Raw genomic sequence first — 21,817 nt, 5'->3', positions numbered from 1 at the left:
GAGCTAGTTCCAGGACAGGCTCCAAAGCTACAGAGAAATCCTGTCTTGAAAAACCATGAAAAAAAGTAAAAAAGAAGGAAGAGGAGGAGTAGGAGGAGGAAGGAAGGAAGGAAGGAAGGAAGGAAGGAAGGAAGGAAGGAAGGAAGGAAGGAAGGAAGGAAAGAAAGAAAGAAAGAAAGAAAGAAAGAAAGAAAGAAAGAAAGAAAAAATAGCAGTGTTAAGAACTAAGTCTAATTTATCCTCCAAAGAGCAAACACCCAAGAGACACAGCTGGGAATGTTTCTGGTAAGTATACAGTGATAGCCAGAAAGCTCACTGTTGGGGACCTTCTAAAGCCTTTTTAAAGAGATGCTTGCTCCCCTATTCTGTTCTAAGAAAACGTTTAATAAACCTTAAAATTTGACAAACCTTAATTCTGGCTTAGAAGGACTCTGAGACAATAAAGATTACAATTTCTTTCCAAACATCCTATTTGTCTCACCTTGCAATGATAAACTAATCCCAGCAACTCTTCCACTTCCTTTGATTGCACAGAACAGACTAGAGAGACCTTAGTTCATTGTTTTAAATGAAACAAAACAAAGAACAATCAGGACTATGCAGCCCCCATCAGAACAGTGATACTGCACAGACTTAGGGGCAAGTGCCAACTGTCATCTTCAACATACCACACGGTACAGACTAACTTAGCAAAGCAGTCACCAGTGAAACAAAGAAGGGACAGGGAGAAGAAGAAAGCAAAGGGAGAGAGGAAAGCTAGGAAGCAGAAGGCAGACCCACCACACTGTAACTTGCCTTAGAGAATTGGTGCCACATGCGTTCCAATACACAAAATTAAATATGGCATATTTCCCTCACATGCATAATCTATGCTTTTAAAAAAGATGAGAACTAAGAGGGGAAACATATCCTATTTGTCTTTCTATGTTTCACTTATTTCAGCTAATATGACAGTCTCTAGTTTCATGCATTTTCCTACAAGTGACATCATTTTGTTCTTTATGGCTGACTAGTACTCTATTTCATATATGTACCATATCTTCTTTATCCCTCATCTCTTGATGACTGTCTAGAGTGGCTCCCTATCTTGGGGACTGTAAAAACCCTGAAATATGCATGGGGTGCAACTATCTGGGGAATGCTGACCTGGTGAGTGAACTGTCCAGTTCTCCCACATAATGTTAACATGTGCTACGTGTGTGATTATTTTCACATACATTTATATGCAGAAAAAGTAAAATTATTCTCATTAGCTTCTTTACAGAATCTACACGGCCTAGAATGTCTTAAGTTGTACTTTTAAAACCATTGAATTAAAATAAATACATTTGTAATAAATCAGGAGAAAATGTAGAAGTCCTTTTAAATAGCTGTTGCCAAATCCCAACAAGTATTTCTAAATCTTGGGAAACAATCCCAAAATCCACTTTGTGATCTACAGAAAGCCTCCTAGTTGATCTGTCTCGTGTCCACATATCTCTGTGTCTCTGTTCTTCCTATTACTCATGGTATTGGGGGTACAGATGTTGCCCCATCACTTCAGCTGTATCTCCTTCTCAAAGGCTTTGGGTTCTTTAATAATTGTCTTTTCTGTCCTATATCATGCTTAGATTTCTCAGTGTCCCCAGATGTTTCTCAAGCTGTCTGCCCTGCAACTGTAGGTTCATGGAAAAATCCACTAAATTAGTCATAGAATCAACACAGTCAGTGGGTTCATACAGTTTCATCACTAAGAGAAATTCCAGAATATTCCCTTCCCTTAAAGCTGTCAACCTTTAGTGAATATGAACTTAAGCACATATTTTATCAGTCACCCATTCTAACTTGTGATGTAGTGATATACATAATAAAAGAAAATAGTATTCCCATGAGAAATATTACATCTAAATTTCTTCATTAGTTAGTTTCATGAAACTCGAACATTAGTAGAAGTCATTAAAAACCAAGCCATGGGCTTCTTAACAGCCTGCCCCAGCTAGAAAAAAAATGTATTCTGTTCAGTCCAGGTAGCTACAAGGGCGTAGACTGGATTTCATTAATGCTGCTGCCTAATTGTTTGTAATGCCAGTCTCAAACTGGGAAAAGTAACAATTAACTGGCAAACACGCCTTGTGCTGTGCTTGTGCCTTCCAAAGCTATAGAAGAGTCGGAGAAGAGATGAAGTGGAAAACCTAATGCTGTCGGGGGGTCCACTCATTTCTGTCCATAGGAAACTGAGCTGAAGGGGGAAAGCAGCATCTCTGTCCAGGGAAAACTCCACCCCGAGGAACTCTCAAGGAACAGCTCAAGCTTTCAGCCCTCGGTGGAAACACCTCCCTTCTCTTCTAAGTTCTGTGCTAAAGTCTTATTGTTCAGCAAATAATAATATCAACAAGCATATGTCATGGGAATCAACTTTTTGATTGATAAACATTAAAGGTAAGTCTTTTTGCTAGTCATCTGTGCAAAGTGAGGCTTAGAAATGCATCTCTTTCACTATATTTAACTCATGTTTTCGAAAACTCGCAGTAAGAAATATGTAAGTAATACACTGAAAAAGAAAGAAAATACACACCATTTTTCTCCTTACTGGCAACATCTAACTCACATTCCTGGCAAAAATTGGTGAAATGATTATCTTCATACCAAAATTCCAAAATAACATGTCAATATGTTTAGCATAAAACTATACAAAGTAATGCAGAAGTATGCAACAAAATAGATTTCCTTCCTAAACTGGATAGTTACTTGTGGTAATCAATGACTTACTTTTGCTAAATAATGGACAGAGTATATGTCCTGTCCTTAGCTGTGCAGTAGTGTGTTTGCTGACACTCCCTCACCTTACAGTTGAGAGCACTACCCAGCTGAGGCAATAACTGTATTTACCCTTCTCTATATGCATTTGGTCCTTTCATTGAGAATTAGCACAATGTAAGAATATAGGGAAATGATTGAGTCTCTCTTTTGGTTAAAACAAGCTCAGAAAGCAACTTGGAGTAGTTATCTCCAGGCCCAACTGTTTCCTTTCTCCAGTGGGCACTGACCATGTCAGCACTGACCTTGTGTGGTTCCACCACACCTTCAAATGCAGCCTTTCCACAGTCCTATAAAAACCTGGAAGGACCATTACAGCATCTAAAAGTGGAGCTTTTGCTGCACTATTAGTTTAGAGAAAACCTTATGAATGCTGAAACAAAAACGTAATATTACTTTGCTTAGTTGTCAAAAGCATTACAATAATCCTGGTGTGATGCATGAGTTATATTGGAGGCATCAGGGTGTCGCTAGGCAGCAGTCAATGAGTACTCAAAGTCACTGTTCTTGGAGACATGTTTTCATCACGAAAAGATAATGAACACACATGTCACTGTCCCTCTGTCCTTTAATTACAGCTTCCCCACATGGAGCATGACCACCAATACATTATTCCACACCCTTCATAAGCTTCCTGCGTGGCACCAAGGTAGGCCCACCTTGCATCAAGTCCACTTTACAGGTGATTTGTGGATGTGAGCTTCTACAACACTCAGATAGAAATCTGTGCAGCTTACTTCCCTTTTATTCCATAAACCACCCAAATTGTTGGCGTTGAAAAGTAAACCAAGATCAAATTTAGACATGTTGTTTGAAATCAGCGAAGATGAAACACTTTGGTGCCAGACAAAAGCACTGATTTTAAGAGTGAGTTTTTGGCCTTCTCTTAAACGGTAAGCTTAGGCTGTGTGTTTTATGTCTGCATATATTGGCATGCCTCACATTTAAGATTATGACACACCAACTTATTTTGAAATTTTAAAGATCTTCCACTATGCATGTTTCGAGTCCTCTGTGACTATCATTGATAATTGAGCAATTAACTTGAAATTACCAAGTGAGCTGTGATGGCACAATGTGCAGCAAGCAACATGAAAGAGGAAAGACCGGAGGAGTGCTGCAGAGGGAGAGAAGTCATAAGGAGGGAAAGGAGACCATAATGACAGTAGCAGTTCTGAGTTCGTTTTAATGGTCCCAGGTCTCAGATCTGAGTGTGCTCGTAGAATAAGTTAATGGACCAAGTCCTGAGTCTTGAGAACCCTTCGGAGCAGTGTGTTCTAGTGCTACAAAAAAAAACTTTCTAACTGGTCTCTGTGATACTCAGGGATTGCTCCAAAAAGCAAGTGTGAGAGTTTCATTAAACAACAAAACAATTAGGTCCAAAGCCTTGACAAACAGATCTAAAGAAATACAAGCTCATAAGGTCTCGCTTTACATGGAAGCCAGACAAAGCAAAATCTCTAAAGTCTGACTTCAAGAAGGCATTGAGATACAAGCCAGAAATGAAAGGGCAAGGCATGGCATGGAGACGGCGGACGGCAGCTCTACCAGAAAACCCAGGATCTCTCTGAGCTGCTCATCTGTTCAGGATCTGCAGATCTGGGCTTTTTCTCTACAGCTGCAGAGTCGGTCTGATGAGGAGCATGGTGTTAGCTTCCACACAGGCTACAGAGCACTCCATAAACCTAAATCCTACCTGACTTCAGTGCAAGCCATTCTAAAGGTTTATAAACCAAAAGTTTAGGAAGTCAGAGAAGAAAAAAAAAAAAAAAAAAAAAAAAACACTATTAATCACAGTTTTTTTTTTCTAAAAATCCCATTGATATTACTACAAAACACCGGTCTGAAGTAAAAATAGAGCAGGCTGGCCTTTCAGGGATGAATTAGAAAGACAGCATATAAAGAGCAAGAGTGCATGGACATCAGTATATAAAACTTAAAAGCTTGTGATGTAATGGATATACAGTCAGATTAGCAGCTCCTTTCAATTAAAGTAGATTTCTGGCCTTGGTTCACAAATGTATAGTAGGTCTGTGCATTAATGTAGATACTTCAAATGTCAGTATATCTCTAATTAACATGAGCACACAACTGTAAAACTGAGAAGGCATAATTCTAAATTCCTTACATTCCCAGCATTAATGCTTTCGTGGGGCAGCTCCCGTTGTCATGGAAAATGGCATTCAAGGCCTATTTGTGGATTTTCACAGCTCATCTTTTTTATTTACCTGCTCTATGTCAAGATTAGACTGAATAATATTTTTTTAAAGATAATGCACTTAGACCTACTTCCCTTAAATTCACAGATGTTCTTCCTGAGGGAGCCCTGGTCTGGGCTTTGCTGTTTGCCACAGATTTCTTTTCATAAAGAAAAAAAAGCCACAATGACATGAATTAATGATTCCTTACACTCCCCCAATCAATTAATTAAAAAAAATTCCAGTTCAGGTAAAGCATGTAGTAGCAATAAACAGAAGTGTAGAAAAATTCCAAGAAGGCCCCAACACTCTAGAAAAGTGGAGAAATGAGTGGGGAGAGGGAGTTGGGTCACTGCTCCCCTGAATCTGACCTGCAGCAAGGAACTGAGGTCAGAGAGAATGACAAAAACAAGAGAAAGAAAATTCCCTCTCTCATCCCCCCCCCGGTGTGTGTGTGTGTGTGTGTGTGTGTGTGTGTGTGTGTGTGTGTGTTTGCACCTGACAAGAAAATAGTTGGTGGTCTTAGGGAAAGTTCACTGTTATTAAGACCATGAGGAGGTAGCATTTTCTGCGTAGGGATTCATTTCAAACTGCACGAGTTGTCTCGGCAGATCAGAAAAGCTAAGTACCTACTGAATCTTTGAATTTGATGTTGTTTGCTTTATTTATTTAATCATTCATTATCCTGATAAAATTTGATAGAAAGAATTACATATTTTTCATTAAAAATAAAAAATTTAAAGTGACATACTGCATACAGAACAAGATCATTTTGCCCAATGCTTACTTTGAAAAAATATCTCATTTTATTCCTTAACAAGGGAGAAAGACAGAAAGGAAGAAAGAGTTCTGGAATAAGACATGTTGTCAAAAGCCACAGTCAATCTGCTTCACAGTGCTTTCCTCCTCTGACCAGAATGGCAGATCTGAGCAGATAGATTCTAATCAGTCCTCACACACCCTTGGTGTGGCCTATCCATTATGAATGTGCAAAATAATATCCCACCTTCCTTATCTCCTAGATGTTCACATGGCTGTGAGGTGTAACTTTCTGCTTCCGACCATGCAATGACCATGCAGGTAATAAGGTTCACAGAGCCTCTAGCGCTGCCCCATCCACTGTCCCTGTGAGTTGGCCTGACTAGGTGAGGATTTCTACCCCTGAAGCTCTCACTCAGTGTAAGTGGTGACTAGTTCCACAGCAACTAAAGAAACAGCAACTTGGTCATGGCATCTGCCAAAACTCTTCCGATAGCCTTTCAGCATAAGGCAGACTTACCAAAGCTTGACTTGCTGGCCATGCCCTAAACTAAGCATTTTCTTAAAACTTGCTACTTCTTTATAGCAAACATATAACAATTAAAGCATTTCAATTAGTCTTTGGAAGTATTCAATTTTTTCCTTAAAATTTACCTTCTCTCTTGAGAAAAAGTTCTTCCTTCTCCAAAACACGGTTTAAAAGTATAAAGGTATTTGGGGATGAGAGAAAGAGGGGAACACAACTGTTTTGATGTACATGATATATTCACGACAGAGTCTGTATCAAAGCACGAGATCTCCCTGAACTGACTGCTCCTCGGGATCTCTCTTACCTCACTCTTCTCTGAGAATAGGCACACGACACTTTTCAAGCCCAGATAACCAGAAGAAGTACAACATCATCATGGTAAACCACTCATCTATACGTACAGGAGAATTGTTAAGGTAACTTGTTCCTACAGTGGGGCCCTATTTCCCAAAATAACAAGTTTATTACTTAGGCTTAGGGGGATAAGGCTGCAATGTGCACAGGAAGTCACAACCAACAGGCTTTTACAGCAGCTGACGTTTTCTTCTACGCTCTTCATCCCAAAACAATCACTTATGAAAAACTAATAATATTTACTAAACAACTGTTTAAAAACTAACCAGAAATTGCATATGGGTTAATTTGTTTGTAAACTGTGACTTTTTCTTTATATAATGAGAAAAGAAATGACTAAATCAATACTCACAATTACACACGAGGATCACCCCAGCACCCAGAAGTCACTGGTAAATTGCCTTTGAATTCATGAAAGTGACCTAAAAAGTTGGATACAAATGAAATGAAAAAACATAAGTAAAATGCGTTAGAGCTTTGTTGAAGAAATGCACATGCTGGCAATGAGCAGTAACGTTTCCAAACAGAGTCAGTGTCCTCACCCTCTCTAAGAACTTTGCCAAGACTTTCATGCCAAAAGCAACAATTATTTCATTGTTCTACATTTAAAAATACAACATCTCCATCCACTATGACTTTTTCTAAGAAACCATCAGCAATAACGGAGGTGTTCAAAAGTAGGAGTGAAAATTACTAAAGGAAAATTTTTTTCAAAAGGGAAAATTAAACTTGCAAGCTACATTTGAAAACTAGGTTTCACTTATCCTGAAGGTTAAATGGAATTCACTTTATTGGGAATATAACCAGCATGTTCAACAGAAATGCCATATAGGTAGAATTAATAAGAAAAGAGGCAGATTTTGCTCTACCTAAGGGGTGAACTGCTGGCTGTTGAGGCTGTACATAGTGCATCCTGACTGGACCGCAGCTCTACCCATCATTCTTGTGCTTTCACACACTTTAGTACACCCTGAAGTAGCAGATGTAGTCAAACATGCAGGGCTGGCTTCAGAAAAACGGCACTAGCACAATGAGTCACTTATGCCTCTAAATATCTATGGTTTCCTCCCTCTAGAGCCACCATGCATTAGAAAGTAGTTAGGTCGTTTGTTTTTATTGTTTGGCCTAAATAAAGCACATTTTGGTTCCATGAAAACAAAGGAACTCTGTTACAGAAGCTGTGTTCTTTCCAGAATGTGAGGAAGCTGATGAGTGGTGTTCAAATGAAAGTAATGATGGAACTTGAGTTACTAATTTAGCTCAGAAACTTTCCTGGACTCTAGGGATGAGTTTGACTCATTCTGCAACTTTAAAAATATAAATGGCAAACACACAAGTTAGAACTAACTAGGTTTGAATAAAATTCATTCTAGAAAACAAAGAAAATTTTGGTCAATATCGTTGTAGGAGCCACCACAATCACCACAAATGATCGTAACAGATTAAGAAAATGAGTGGCAAAACAAAGGAAATATCTAATTCTGCTCCTTCACAGCACATAAAGTACACTTTAATCTAAGGGATCGTGATAAATTACTAAGGAAGGATGGACAGTAGAAGCCTGGCATTTGAGCAGACGAGAGTTTGGTTAGAGCAGTTTTTCTCAATCTGAGGGTCATATATCAGATTTCCTGCATATCAGATATTTACATTATGATTTATAACAGTAGCAAAATACAGTTATGAAGTAACAACAAAAATGATTTTATGGTTGGGGGTTACCACAACATGAAAAACTGTATTAAAGGATCACAGCATTAGGAAGGTTGAGAGTCTCACTGGGTTTCCTCACGACATGATCCTGTAGAGAGTTGTGCCTCAGGCCAATCCTACTCTGCTCACCAGGGTTCAGTAACTATATGATGCTGTCTGTCCAGGAAGACAGCATTGCCACTCGTCCTTGGTATTTTACCCTTCCCTGCTTGGAGACATCAGACGTTTTAGGATCTATGGGTGCAATGTTACCTGGAATACAACAACCCTATCCAGAAACTCAACATGAGTACACAAAGCAGCAGAGTATTTGGCTCTTGTGAGGGGGAGGGGGGCACTTTTTATTTGATCCCCTTACTTCTTTATGAAGATATTATTTAGATTCAACCCCAGTGGCACAGGCCTGGATCCCAGCTATAGGGACAGCTGAGGCAGGACTGCAACCTCAAAGCCAGCCTGAGCTACAGAGTGAGTTCAATGAGACCCTGCGTCAGCATGGGCAATAAAGAGAGGGCTCAGAAATGCAGCTCCATGAAAGAGCACTGCTTCCCATGCCCGAGGCCCTGGGTTCAATCGGTTCTCAGGGAAAGAAAATTCTCAAGAAAGAATCTGCAGCAAAACGCAAGAAATCAAAAACAAGCCGGGCGGTGGTGGCGCACGCCTTTAATTCCAGCACTCGGGAGGCAGAGGCAGGCGGATCTCTGTGAGTTCGAGGCCAGCCTGGTCTACAAGAGCTAGTTCCAGGACAGGAACCAAAAAGCTACGGAGAGCCGGGCGATGGTGGCGCACGCCTTTAATCCCAGCACTCAGGAGGCAGAGGCAGGCGGATATCTGTGAGTTCGAGACCAGCCTGGTCTACAGAACTAGTTCCAGGACAGGCTCCAAAGCCACAGAGAAACCCTGTCTCGAAAAACCAAAAAAAAAAAAAAACCTACCAAAAAGCTACGGAGAAACCCTGTCTCGAAATATCAAAAAAAAAAAAGAAAGAAAGAAAAAAGAAAGAAAGAAATCAAAAACAAAAAAACCTACGTGGTTTTCTTTAAAAAAAAAAAAATCATACCTTGTTTCTTTGGTGCCTATTTTTTAAAAGGCATGAATTGTAATTATGAGAAGAGCATAATTCACTGTCATGTAAACAATGGAGAGGGAAAAAACAACAACTAGAAAATATTGCAAGTAATAAGGCTTAAACTTTTTCAATAATTTAGCTGTTTAGGAGTTAAGATTTTTAACTCTAAAATATTTTAAAACTTGGAACAAACCAGATTCTAGGCATTTGGGGCAAAAATGTATTTTGATATACACTAAAGGAAATTCTGTATATTCCATCTGTCAAATCATTGCAGTCTTGCTACATATGGGTAAAGCTATCTCCAGATCAGACTGCCAATTACTTACACTTACTGGTAAATTCCAGGGCAAACAACTGGAAGAGAGCATATATTCCTAACATCGCATAGTTCATTGTATAAACAACAGAAAGAATGGCTGCATCTTCCTCACACATAGAAAGCAGACGTAAAGAAGCAACGTGTTAGAGCAGGCCCGGCGTGACAACCAGCGCGTATTTCATGTTTCTAAGCTTTCCCTTTAAGACCTGGGAGAGATGAGGCTAAAGAAGACATTTCCAAAAGTATAAGTGGCCGCTTTGGTCCTGAGGGCAGCACAGATGTGAGAAGTTCTGGAGGAAACGCCCAAGAAAACCACAATCTGTTTGGTCCAGGGAATCCCCAGAACAACTAGTACCCACAGACGGCCCAAATCTCTGCGTACACTCAGCAAACAGTGGCGATGGGGCAGGGGTCGCATTGAAGCGTGAAAACACAGAAATGAGTGTTTTTGAAAAGTCTTCCCCTTCAAAATCTTCTATCATAGACTTTTACACTTAACACAGTGGTAACCTGCTCCCTACTGTTTATGTCAACCCTTCACATGTTCTTAGTTAAATTTTAAATTTTAGTAGTATACTTCAATATTTAAAAAAAGAAAAATCTGAAGGAAAGAGTACCATAAAGAAATACTAATAATCCAACAATACAAAAAACATTAGTAACATAAAATACTAACACAGAAACATTACTTTATTACTATTTAAAATTTTGATGTAAATCTTATATTTACTGACATAATATTGCCATGATAGATTCTTGAATAAAAATAATTTATATACTAAAAACAAATTTATAGAAAACCAAATGGTTATAAGTATATATGTGAAAATAAAATACATGTATATATATTTAAGTCTTAAAAAGTACAATTTCACTGAAACTTTTATATTAAGTAATGGCACAAAGTTCATATTAATTGTTATTGTTATTAATACAGACTGATCTCATTTGGGGGTTTATATGTAACATGTTTGACAGATGCAAAAGCAGCAAAACTACTTCTAAAATTCAGTTTGCTATTTACACATTCAAAGAAATCAGATATATAGTAACTTGTTATTAGTCTAGGAACAAAAGCCAAGTGTTAACATTAGGGATATTTAGAAGAAAAAGAAACTCAGAGTTACCAGGCAACTTCAGATCCGTGTCTGAACATCAAATAAAGAAACTATGAACACTCAAAAAAGCCTGTCCCATTCTGCCAAAAATAGTCGACAGATCAAAGGTAAACAGCAAATAAAAACACAGGGCACCTCCCCATGTAATTAGACTTTAAAAGCTTTCAGGCTAAATTTTTAATCCTACATAAAGTTCTGTCTCTAGGTCACACCCATTTCTTTTTTAACACTCCTCTACTTTTTCTTTATTGTTTGATTTAGCATGAATGTTCAAACATCAACTAGGTGGTTAGATTAAATGACCTTCCAATCCTGACAGTCAGTAAAGCATTTTAAAAACAAATACCTGTAAACAAAATTGTGTTCACCTTTACATTAAGTTATAGCATTACACATCAAAGAACTGATGAAGAATTAAAGAATTTTACTTTGTAGAGTCACTGATTTGACAAAGTTATATGTAGTGAACCACAGAGATAAACCAACTGCCTTCAAAGCATTTCTTTCCTCAGTGCTAATCTTTTACATTCCAAAATAAAAACTGAGATATTAAGATATCTGAAGTATCCTGTGTGCAAATCTAATGCATTTCCTAAAGATAGAAATTTACATTAAAACCTTTACTATCCTGCTATACACACACTTTAACTACATGGATCTAAAACAGAACAAAAAGCAACAAAAAAAATTTTCCTCACAATTTTACAAAACTGACCTCATCTTTCCTGAACTCCATGAGGCTTAACTTAATGCAGTTAGTGTTCTTAATAATCATACAAAGTACTGAAGCTATACAAATACACCATCAATTTTTACTTTCAAAAGAATTGGTACCGAGGCTAACATGTGTACAGGTGCATACATGTATGGAGGACAGAAGTCAACTTCTGGTGCTGTTTCTAAGGAGTTATACACTTGGTTTTCTGCTAGTGCAGCACCCTTCCCTAGAATAGCCTTCTTTATAAGTGAGATAGGAATTCTACTCTTAAAGAGTTTCAAAGACAGTTATTTAAAAAGCCAGATCAATTATTAAAGCAGTGTATTCTGCACTGCTCAGTCTACAGGGTCAACAGTATTTCAGTTCCGATCCCACCTCAAAAGCAACCAGAAGAGATAACTGAGCAGCACAGAATGAGATGACATTAAGATGGTCTCATATCTAAAGACATTGCTACTCTACTGGTAGTCAAACTCCTTTATAGTCCTTAGATTTTACTACAAGTCCCCAAAGGCTAATGCTATATTTAAGAGTATTCATTTTGCTAGAAACTGAAACTTGGTTAGTTTTTAAAGTAGTTTATTTAAAACAGCAACAATAAATCTACTGTAGAGCAATATGATAGTTAATGAAAGGCATTGTTTCTTATTTTTGTAAATTTCTTAAATGCTTTCTTCCCTAAAAGACAGCTATGTTCTCCTGGTGCCTGTTGACAGACTGGTTTGGTGACAACAGTGAAAAGTATCCATTTTTACAAAGATACATACTTGGAAAGAGGCTCAATGTTTTGTAGCCTTTCCAGATAATTGTGATTTTTTCTTTGATCTATACCAAAAACTGACAAGTAACCATTTCTCAAAGGGCAAGGTAGAATCTGAAGCCCAAACATCAATTTACTTTTGAGTCCCCTGACTTCAAGGCCTCTGGTCCTTGTCTGAGTCTTTTGGGCACACATGACTGTAGCATCGTTCATTCACTCATTTGAAAAATACTGGCTCACTCATTGAGTTACGCAGACCTCCAAAACACTCACATATTTTACTAAATAGTAGTTTTAAAATGACATTTCCTAATATTTCTACTGATTCTTTTTTTTTTTCTTTTTTTGGTTTTTCGGACAGGGTTTCTCTGTGGTTTTGGAGCCTGTCCTGGAACTAGCTCTTGTAGACCAGGCTGGCCTCGAACTCACAGAGATCCGCCTGCCTCTGCCTCCCGAGTGCTGGGATTAAAGGCGTATGCCACCACCGCCCGGCTTATTTCTACTGATTCTACCAGAAATGTTTTTAAACATATTGTGAAGTCATCAAGTTCATTGTGGTAGATTCAAGTTTTCCAAATTATTAATTTTCTCCTGAAAGACTGAACTTTACTAACAAAGAGTAGTGTCGGTTGCCTTGCTTTTCTTCTTCCTTTCTTCCTTTCTTTTTTCCTTCTTTTTAAAGTCTCATTTCCTACAACAAATAAGCTCACTGCTCATTTTTTGAAGTCTGCCAAGGACCAGACATAGCTATTGTGTGTCTGGTTAGCTGTGCTTTCAAGTAAAGACTATACTCCACCAAAAACATGCTCACACACATTTATGACTTTCCTCACAATGCCCATAACACTGGGTATGCAGCGTGAGTACTCTGTGCATTCTTCCAATTTCGGAGTATTAAAACAATACTAAATAATTGATAAAATCAATAATTTTTACTCATGTATAAAATTAAACAATTTTATACTTTTCTATTTTTTATTTTTATCATGAGTGATGGGAAATGAGTTCTGTATTGTTTCTCCTCGGCACTTAAGATCACATCTAGTAAAAGATGTGGCTTCATCAGGCTTACATTTGGGTACCAATTCCATGCAACTGCCCGTATCGGGAACACAGAAAACACAACTAAACAGAGTGAAGGTCGCTTTGACTTTGAAGACAAAGGCCCTTGAGGGTTCCTACTGTGCAGGTCACTTTTTGATAACTGCTTATGTACTCTAAAACTCCACCCTGCTGTTAGGAAAAGAAACTAGTTTAATATTATCAAGCCAACAAAGAAAAAGAAAGGAAATTAAGAATAGCAGTTATTATATGGGAAGTACTAATTAAGAGATATTTTTTCTTTTCTATTTCCAAAAGTATAATGCTATTGTGTAGAAATCACAAAATGGCCAATTTTAGTTAAGTCTGAGACAAATCTTTTTTAAAACAACGGAATAATTTGCTCACAAAATAAAAGGTGTTCAGTCTGCTGGGTGGTGGTGAAGTCTTTAATCCCAGTACTCAGGAAGCAGAGGTAGGCAGATATCTGTAAGTTTAAGGCCAGCCTGGTCTCAGAGCTAGTTCCAGGACAGCCAGGCTATGCAGAGAAACCCTGTCTCAAAACAACAACAATAAAAAGTGTGTCCAGTCTACGCTGAATGCTTATTAGGGGATTATCAAAAGAACTTTTATGCCACAGTAGAAGTTGAAAGTTGTGGGATGGAGTGCTGGGTAGTACTGCCATGAGCACTAAGACCCAAATTCAGGTCCTAGAACCCAGGTGAAAATTACCACAGTGACTCACATCTCTATTCCCAGTGCTGGGGTGTGGGAGAAAGACAGACAAATCCTGAAAGTTCGATGACCAGCTTGTCTAACTGAATCAGTGAGCTTTCTCGGAACAAAAGGAAATGATGTTGCACAATGCAGGCCCATGGTTCACCTCTGCCAAGCTGTGAGGCTGAACTGTAAATCAGAGCTAGGATTGCCTAAGTGTGACATGTTTACACAGTCACCAACACTATATTGCTCTTTCAACTACTGTGGACAAGTGGGCACAAATCAGTACTCACAGGAAAAACAATGAGGTTGTTTAGAAGAAGAAAGTATGTCTTTACAAGGGTATTTTACAAAGGCAGCTTATCACCACGAATCAAGATCAAAATATAGACCACAAGCTTTCAAGAGCTGTTTCTAGATTCATCATGTGACTTAGTCTAAAGTGTCTACACTGACTACAGAAAAGCTCCCCGTACATACAGGAGGAAGGCTATTTGAGCAGAACCAAGCGTTATTAATCGGTCAAAGAGAACTGGGATACATTTTGTAATTTCTTCATTTGATAAACATGTATGCTTTTTACCTTTACTTCCTCTTACTTTTCTTAGCAAACACATTCTTTGAAATACCTATTGTGACAGAGTTCTTCATTTGTTTCATTTTGTTTTGTTTTTGCTGGGGATGGAACTCATTACTTTGTGCTTGCTAGGCAAGTGTTCTTCCACTGAGATACACCCTCAACCTCCTGTTTATAAATTATCACCTTTTTCTTTATCTCTTCATCATCTGTGTGGTTTGGGGCATACATATGCCACTTTTTTTTAAAAAAAAGGCAGCAAAGAGGTTTTATGTGAGTAAAATTGGTAAAACAATAGCCAGAGTGCTTCTAAAATAAGATTTTAAAAATAAAAAATAAAAAAAATAAAAGGCCCATCCAGACATACCAACTGTGTGGTCCTGAATCCTATTTTTATAAAAATAGGTTTGCCCAGAAACCTATTTTTATGCAGTATCCCCAGGTATTTTCTACCGTGCTAAAATTCAAGACCTGCTGGGCTGAAAAGACAATGTATTGCACATGGGTAAGATCATAAAAACTTTAGTAAATTTTTAAAATTTTGTAACTAGTAAAATGTTTTATCTCATTGAAAAGACTTAGTGGTTTGGGTCTTTTTATTTTTTAACTACAACATATTTCTTTCGGTGTAAAATGGAATTGGAAACTAGACCTAGACTTAAAGATCTTAATTATTACTGTGTGGGTTGTTTTTTATTTGGGATATGAAGTAAAGATACAAGAATTTGGTTAGCATTTCTGAGAGCCCATGGGTGTGAGGCATGGACCAGGATCTCAGGGATTCGGAACAATAAAGCTCAGTTCCAGCGCTCCTGCAGCTGAGGTCTGGGTTCCTCCTTTTGTGATACAATCTGTAGCTAAAAGTCTCACATTGGTGGAGAGGATTTCTTCCTCTAATCAGCTTTCCCTCCCTGAATTATACTTACTAGTAAGAACGGAGAGCAGGACACTGAAAATAGCAATAATGTAACAAAAGCTTGCAAATAAATACCGGATCCCTAAGAAGTACAGACACCATTTCATTCAGCCTGCTGTTTCCTAGTAAGTACACTGGTGAAAACAAGTAAGCCAGGACTGTTATTTGCACCAGAGCAGGTAAACCGAGATACATTTAGAGACATCTTAAAAGGGTCAATTGGATCCTCTTTTTAAGAAACTTCTTGTTGCTGCTCTCAGAACCACTCCCTCTTAACCACAAATAATGACTTGGGTAATGGAGCTTGGTAATTGAAAGTATCAGGCAAATAACACCAAGATGAGTTGACACCGCCTGTTGTGCAAATATGTACTTAGGATTATTATAAAAATAACAGCTGCATTATCAACTGGACACCAACCAGAACAACTTACATGAGTACAGAGGGTGAGTGCGGTCTGAACTTGCTCTGCAGCATGGATGTGGCACTTTATACACTTAAAGCATTTCTAAATTCATGGCAGAAATTTAAAAGGGGAGAGATCAGAAACACAAAAATTTTGTAACTCAGGTCACTAAGAGTCAAATGTCTGGAGTGTGTCCTAATTACTCACTGGGCAGTGCACACTTTCTCTGCTGGGCACCACGCTAAGCCCTGAGAAGCACAAGTAACAAGAGTAGAACTGGTGACATCAAGGTACTCACAGCTGGTAAAGAAGTTTCTGAAGCAGTGTAGAAACATCCAGTAAAGACGCAGAATATAAACTATAGTTTCATATTCTTTGATAAAGGATGTGTATTCTAGAATGAGAATATTGCTGTTCCCTTCCCAGTTTTTGTGATAGTTGGAGGTAAGAACCTGATTCCTGCATGAGGCACAGCTTTCACATATGCATCCCTTCTCTGCCCTTACACTGAGATTCAACTAAAATGTGTCCAAGTCACAAACTATACAGATGACATGCTAGCTGGTATAGCTACCAACTTGTGCGTGCTTAAGTGCCTATGCAGAGAGAAGTCAAAGTTGGGTATCTTTTACTATTGCTTTCCACCTTATTGTTTAAAATGAGGTCTCTCATTGGATCTGAAGCACTAATTAGTGTAAGATCCACAACTCTTCACCTCCCAGTGCTGGGATCACAGGTATACGGTGCCATGCCTGGTTTTCACTCAGGTGCTAAAAATCCGAACTCAAGTTCCCAAGTGTACTCAGTAATCGCCTCACCCATGGAGCCATTTCCTCAGCCCGACAGCCAATACTTTTTTTTTTTTTTTTTTTTTTTTGGTTTTTGGTTTTTGGTTTTTTTGAGACAGGGTTTCTCTGTAGCTTTGGTGCCTGTCCTGGAACTAGCTCTTGTAGACCAGGCTGGCCTCGAACTCCCAGAGATCCGCCTGCCTCTGCCTCCCGAGTGCTGGAATTAATGGCGTGCGCCACCACCACCCGGCGCCAATACTTTTTTTTAAAAGACTAACAAGAGTAGCAGGACCCTAGAGCTGATGCCCCTGGAAATGCTGTCATAGCAGCAGTGTGCTGGGTGACTAACCACAGCAGACACACTGGAGGTTAGATGCACACTGTGAGCTAGTTCTCCCCAGTCTAAACAGGCCATTTGCCCACTCTCAAAACACAGCAACGAGTATCATGGAGAGATCCACTTACCCCATCACTACATTTTCTGAATAGCTTAAGGGTCTCATTATGAAGTGCAGAGGAAATCTGGCCTGGCATCTCACAGGAAATGCCCCACCTCTGAGATGGAAACTGTGGTCAAGGAAACAAACGCAAAGCTAAGAGTAGGCCCTGCCACAGGTTGGTGGCAGAACTGGCATGCTAAGTCCAAGTTTACAATTACTAGGCTATGTCCACTCTAAGCAAAAAGACATGTCTCCCATTGTTTCATCTGTAAAATGGGATGGTAGACACCAAGTTTCAGTCCTTTACATTTATACTTAACTCACTTGACAAAAGATATTTTGTACTTAGTTCAAATGGAAGCAGGAACAGCTTGGGTTTAGATACATTTTTCCAGCACTCCCACCTCCCCAAACAACTGCCAATTCTTCTGTCCTGTCTACAAATTTTCACTTTCTCTTGCTAACTCCCTCTCCAAACAAGATTTGAATGACCAGTGGTGTGTGTGTGTGTGTGTGCGTGCGTGTGTGTGTTTATACACAAGAAAAAATGCCCTGCATACTCTACATCATTCTATTCCTGATGCTGCTATGCTAAGGCTAGAAATGGGCAATAACTACTTTTTTAATTTGAAAAAATGGAAATGTCCTAAGCTCTCCAACATCCCAGCCCTAGATCTCATGTCATCCCCATCAGCCCTGATTCTATGGAATTGATGGTAAGAAAGGAAGACAACTAGGGCCAGAAAGATGGCTCAGTGAGTAAAGGGTGCTTGCCACCAAGCCTGGGGACCCAAGTTCAATCCTTGGAATCCACACAGTGGAAGGAGAGGACTGACTCCCACAAATGTTACTGGAACCACACACACACACACATAGAGACAGAGACAGACAGACAGAAAGGATAGGTAAGCAAACAAAAGTTTTATAAAGAAAGGAGGACAAATACTATAAAGCAAGTTCTATCACCCACACACAGGTCAGCTGATGACGATCTCTGAGTGAATCTCCACATCACCAATATCACCAATAAGGGATGACTGTCCCACTGTATGAATAAAAGACCTGGGATATCGACTGGATTAAACATTCACTTCTCAGCAAGTACTGTGGCCAGTGTTGAAGCTCTACCAAGTTTCATTTCAAACCTCCTGCTCACTTCCTGTCCCATAGCAGTGCTGCTTAGCATCTCTGGCCCCAGCCTCTTCAAACTTGTTGTTTCTTATACCAAGAACTCCTTTTAAGAAATTCTAAATGCTGCCATCCGTGTTCACTGACCCCAGCCCTGCTCCCGTAATTCCTGGAGACAGATACTGAACCAAGCACACATGTCAGCCCACCCAAGCCTTTTCTGCACTGCTTCCATTTCTGAGTAACTTCTGGGATAAACCTGGATGAAGCCTTTGTGCATGCCAAGCAAGCACTCCACCACCTGCTACACTCCAGCTTCCAGTCATTCTTCTTTTCAAAATAACCAAAAATAGGCGGGGCAGTGGTGGCACACGCCTTTAATCCCAGCACTCGGGAGGCAGATGCAGGCGGATCTCTGTGAGTTTGAGGCCGGCCTGATCTACAAGAGCTAGTTCCAGGACAGGAACCAAAAACAGCTACGGAGAAACCCTGTCTCGAAAAATCCAAAAAAAAAAAAAAATAATAATAATCAAAAATAAAACTTTAAAATATATGTATTATATACATTATATGAAAACAAAGAAATTAAAAGAATATCCTCTGGTCAAGGATGCTATATTTGTGCTCAAATAAATGACTTAAGTACTGGATGATTTAAAAAAAAATAAAGTTTAATATCTTTCCAAGAACAAAATAATATGTATGAGCCTTAGGTTTAAAACCTCTAACGTAAATATTACTACAGTACAACAACTGAAGAAGATGTTACTGGTACAGAAACTCACTAGCAGACCGATGAAAAACAGGTTATCTTTCGAAAGAAGAATATGTAGAATTTAGAATACTGACACTTCAAGTTAGTAAAGGAAAATAAACTACTCAACAAATGATCCTGAGAAAAATGTCTATTTACAAAGAAAACAACGTATTGAACACCTGCCTACCTCACATGTCATACTAAAGCAAATTCCCATGTGGGTTTTTTATAATGTAAAAATGAAACCTATAATCTAGAAGAAAAACCTAAATGACTGCTTGTATAGTCTTACTGAGAGATATCTCTACACATGCTACTAAAATAAATAAATATTAATACAAAATATAACTTTATTGTATATAAGTATAATGAAGGGACAAAGCACAATTTTTTAAATACGTATGTTTGGAACAGCGTGACAAAGAAGGGTAAAGGCTCCAAAAGTAACTAAGAAAATGGAGAACAGTGTGCTGCATAGGTAGGTGTTTACAAATAACAAAGCAGGACAGCGAGTAAGCTTTAAAAATGTCCAGCATCACATTAATTCTCAAAATGCGACATTCATGAGCATAAGGAAAAGCAGTGCCTCTCCTTCCCTGGTGAGAACAACGAAGCCTTCCGGAAGCCAACTTGCCAGATTTGCTTTCACTACACATACAGTCACTGATGGCAAAAATTAAAATGTGAAAAGATATAAAAAGTAAAAGATCCTGATTCTAATACACATAAAATTTTGATGGAGATGGCCTTAGATACAAAGACTCTTGTTTGTCTCTTTGCTAAGTGTTGGACTAGAGAGAAAATGTACAGCACTCACAGTGTTGCTCCTAACAGTAAGGGACTACAAGTTAGCAAAGGCCTGAGGAAGACCCTAGCTCAGGACAGAGTACAGTGCAGGCATTAAAGCTGGAACACACATTTATATATTATATTTATCAGAAAAAAAGAGGGTCATAACTACGAAAAAAAGGGACTGAAGAAGCTAAGCTGCAATGTGTTCCATTAACATAAAAAACTATCCTGTGTATATAAACACACATTAACATAAGAAGGATACGAATACACAGGGAACCAATCTAAGTAGTGATATATGTTTGAATATGGAAATAGATGCATAAATAAAAACAAAAAACTATTCAGAAAGAGATTTTGGTAAGTGTTGGTAGCATAAGTGACTTTTGCTCTTCTTCCTCTCTCTCTTCCCATACTGTCCAGACTATTTACATACATGGGTACTCATTTCTCATAGAATCAGAGAAAAGGACTCTTTTATTTTTAAATAAATTAAAAATTGGGTAAAGAGTAAATTAAGACTCAGGCACAAGTTATTTTTAGGACAAATTATAAGCTCCAAAATGATGCTGGGAAAGATAGGTTGAAATAGTGCTATGAAATGATTAAATTTACCTTATTAAATAAATCCAATGCTTATGTATGTATATAAATATGATACATGTACATCAACATTTATCTTCTTACATTATAAATGATTAAACCTTTACAAAAAGGTTGAAGGAAATTGGAAAACTATGTTTCCAGGAAGTCTGTTTTGATATGAGCATGATTATTCTTATGATTTAAAACGCAGAAGAAAAGAAGATGAAATAGCAAGGAGAGGAATCTAAAGGTATCTGTGATCACATATTTAAGTAAAACATAGTTGACTTATATTGCATAAAATTATGTAGTTATTAAAATTTTTATTTAGACTCCTAGGCAATAACACAACAACAATATGCCAGTGTCAGCGCACAAAGCAAAAATAGGGACACAGATTCTATTTGCATGCTTTTAAAAAGAAATCAATCCTAAGTTTAAACAGAAGGCTAAAAAGAACTATTGAACTGTTAACTAAGGCTGCCACTAAGGTTTTGGAATGGGGATAAGGTTCATTCTTTTCTTTCTAGTTTTGTAGTTTTTGAAATTTTCATAGTGCTGAATGGTTTTCATTAGAAAAATATAAAGACCCTGCAAAAGTACACAGTTTCAAATAGTTCACATTTACAAAGTTCACAATCCTGACCAGTATTCAGGACTTTTCTAGACTGTACACACGCAGGACTCCTCCTTAACTAGTAATATGAGCTCTATAACCTATATTCAAAGCCCGTCTTCTAGATACAGCACCGAATACTTGCAGCTTTCATCCGGGAATGGGCATGCTGTGTAGTCTCTGTTGTGTGTACTGAAGAAGTTCTGGTTTAATGATCAGTATTACTAAACTTCTCATGGGTCAACAATGTTCCTCAAAGATGCAGAATGGAATAGTTTATCTACTTTTTCCTTCATGAGTAATTTTCATTTCCTCAGCTATGAATGGCACACCATAAATCTGTCTTGTGACTCTGATGCTGAGATTATGTAGAAGGACAGCAATCACTATGGTCCCTACCATGAAACACTGCTTGACAACTGGTAACAACTATCATTGATATGTTTAAATATTTAATTTCACTTCACAACATTGACGCTCTTTAAACTGTTGATATTCTCCTCTTAGTTTTCTCATCTGTAATATAAAAAGAACCTTACCTATCTCAAAGAGATTTTAGGATCATTAAAATTATCCACTGGAGGGCTAAAGTAGTTAAGAGCACTGGCTGTTCTTTCAGAAGACCTGGGTTCAATTTCCAGCACCCACATGGCAGCTCACAGCTGCCTGTAATTCCAGTTCCATGCAGGTAAAACACCAAAGCACATAAATTTT

The 21,817-nt window shown here is 38.3% G+C and overlaps 1 protein-coding gene across 4 annotated transcripts in view; it reads right to left on the bottom strand.

The window, feature by feature from the left end:
• Positions 1-21,817, bottom strand: part of Sox6 (SRY-box transcription factor 6) — a 557,476-nt gene that overhangs the window by 454,548 nt on the left and 81,111 nt on the right. For all 4 annotated transcript variants that reach the window (XM_057777769.1, XM_057777768.1, XM_057777773.1 and 1 more), the window contains exon 2: positions 6,989-7,058. The gene's annotated coding sequence lies outside the window, so the exon portion shown is untranslated. The remainder of the gene's footprint in view (positions 1-6,988; positions 7,059-21,817) is intronic.

Source organism: Chionomys nivalis, chromosome 8 (genome assembly GCF_950005125.1).
Source record: "Chionomys nivalis chromosome 8, mChiNiv1.1, whole genome shotgun sequence".
Classification (NCBI taxonomy): Eukaryota; Metazoa; Chordata; class Mammalia; order Rodentia; family Cricetidae; genus Chionomys; species Chionomys nivalis.
Note: the sequence above shows the minus strand (reverse complement) of the source record. Positions and strands in the feature narration are given on the sequence as shown.